Source organism: Salvia miltiorrhiza, chromosome 6 (assembly GCF_028751815.1).
Source record: "Salvia miltiorrhiza cultivar Shanhuang (shh) chromosome 6, IMPLAD_Smil_shh, whole genome shotgun sequence".
Classification (NCBI taxonomy): Eukaryota; Viridiplantae; Streptophyta; class Magnoliopsida; order Lamiales; family Lamiaceae; genus Salvia; species Salvia miltiorrhiza.
The window spans coordinates 36,227,951-36,230,251 of record NC_080392.1 but is presented as its reverse complement, the minus strand read 5'-3'; the positions used below and the strand labels follow the sequence as shown (position 1 = coordinate 36,230,251).

General features: G+C 47.5%; 1 pseudogene; it reads right to left on the bottom strand.

The window, feature by feature from the left end:
• Positions 1–2,020, bottom strand: LOC130989322 (protein NUCLEAR FUSION DEFECTIVE 4-like; annotated as a pseudogene).
• Between the last annotated feature and the right edge of the window lie 281 nt (positions 2,021–2,301).

The window sequence follows — 2,301 nt, the reverse complement described above, 5'->3', positions numbered from 1 at the left end:
TTCTCATCACATGATGGTGGGTTGGAATTCCATTGGCGATTAGCATGCTCAGTTTTTATGTTGTAAACTAACATTAACATACAACGTCTTGTAAACTCTCCTTGTTCTAATGGACAACCAAATATCGAGGCTAAAGCCGACAAGGCACGCAGCGGCCATCACGGCAAAGATGAGCCGGTAGCAGTGGGTGCCAACGCATGTGTTGCTGAGGGAGGCGCCAACCTCCTTATCGACTTATCGTACAAGAAGCCGGCGAGCAACCCGGAGAAGAGGAAGGAGCCCAGGGGAAGATTGAGGATCAGAATGTTGTAGATCAGGCCATAGTGTTTTAGGCCGAAGAGCTCCGACGCTATCGGAACCGTCACGGCAACACGAATGCCGTAGCACGCTCCCACCACCGCAGCGCCCACATGGAGCGATCCCGGCACACCCATAGCCATCGGAATGTATCCGATTGCCATTATTATCTGAGAAGCTCCATTCCATATAGGCCTCGGAGTTCCACCCCTCCTTCAAAAACACTACTAATTCAAGTTAGTTATTATGATTGATGAGTGCAAAAATAATTTGAGATTTCATTGTAAATCACAAATTATTTATATTCTATCCAAAATAAATTGAAGTACTCGCAATATTAAAAAAAAAATGATGAAATTTGGGCTCTGAAATATACTGACTACTGAGAACTGTGAATATGCGGCAAACCTGATCAAGTATTCGGAGAGCGACCCGGATAGGATCCGGCCGAAAAATCCCCAAATGCTAGTGAGGGAAACGAATATGGATACATCCGGATATCCGAGAGCTAACCCGATTTGACCCATATTGTTCATCACTGCAATACCCGTTCCAACGCCACACAGAAACGACGCGAACAAAATCCAGAAATCAACCGTTTTCATCGCCTCAATAACTGTAAATTCCTCCCCCAACACCGGCCTCCTCCTCTCCGTCGCCGCCCTCTTGTTCCCCTCCTCCGCCTCCGCCTCCAGTAGCGGCGCGGCAGCATTTTCTTCAACATCGCCACCACCCGCGGCAAAATGCTTCGCGGCCACATAGATAGGGATCGAGATCGGAGCAGCTAGCAGGATCAGAAGCACGGCGGCAAAAATTCGAGAGGATCGACGGGAGTGAGGTCCGGTGATGTCGAAAGCCAGCAAGTAAACGGCGATTACGACCGCGAGAGAGTTGATTACGGCGAAGAATCTGCTATCGCCGCCATCGGCGGCAAGGGACGACGACGGCGGGACCTCGCGGAGGAAGAGGATTGCGGCGAGGCAGACGAGGAAGGGGATTATCGCTAGCATCAGCAGAAAATTCGCCGGATCGTCGGCGAAGAGCGCCGAGCAGAGGTCGGTGAAGATCGCCGTGCTCAGTCCGACGTAGCCTTTCAGAATCCCCGAAACCGAGCCGCGATTCCGCCGGAAATTGCGAATGCACGTGACCAGAACCGCCGTGTTCATCCACGTCGTGCTGTTCCCGCCCAAACATAGGAAAACGCACATCTGCAGCAAAACGAAATCGAATTTTGCTAAATTTAGGGCAAATTCGAAGCTCAATCTCCTTTAATTCGCGAGATGAAACCCTAATTTTGAGTGTTGGATGATGAATTTTACGGTCCAGTAAGGGAGGGGCGGGATGCGGCGGCTGACGACGAGCCACTGGGCGCCGTAGCCGACGATGCCGACGGTGGAACCGATGAGGAGGATGAGGGGTGGCGGGAGGCGGTCGGAGGCGAGGCCGGCGAATATGCCGAATGCTTTTCCGACGTCTTTGGCGACGGAGAGGTTGTTGAGCTGGAGTTGAGTAAGGGACATGAGGGTTTTGAGAGCGGAGGAGTAGTTAGAGAAGGTGTAGTTGTTGCCGGAGATTGCTTGTACCCAAACGGCGGTGACGAAACCCAGCCATTTGCCGGCGGTGTACGGCGGCGATAGATTAAAGCCCATTTAGATTTGTAGAGAGATTTTGTGTACGGAAACAATTATTTAATCTTTCCGTACAAAATGATTATCGAAAATAAAATTAATAAATTTATCATGACAAAATGAAAGATAAATAAAATTTCACCATTTAAATCTTCTCTTTCTTTTTCCACATTTCTTACTTTTGGTGTGATAATATTATCCATTTTTTATAGTGTAAATGAGATATGAGTAAGGATCAAGTAGAAAATATGAGAATAGATAGAAAATTTTGTTTATTTTTCTTTTTTTTTTTTCATGATAAAACAGCCTAAGAATAAAAGTTAGCTGAATTTAGAGTTTATATTATTCGACAGTTAAAATTCTCATTGGCTGGTCG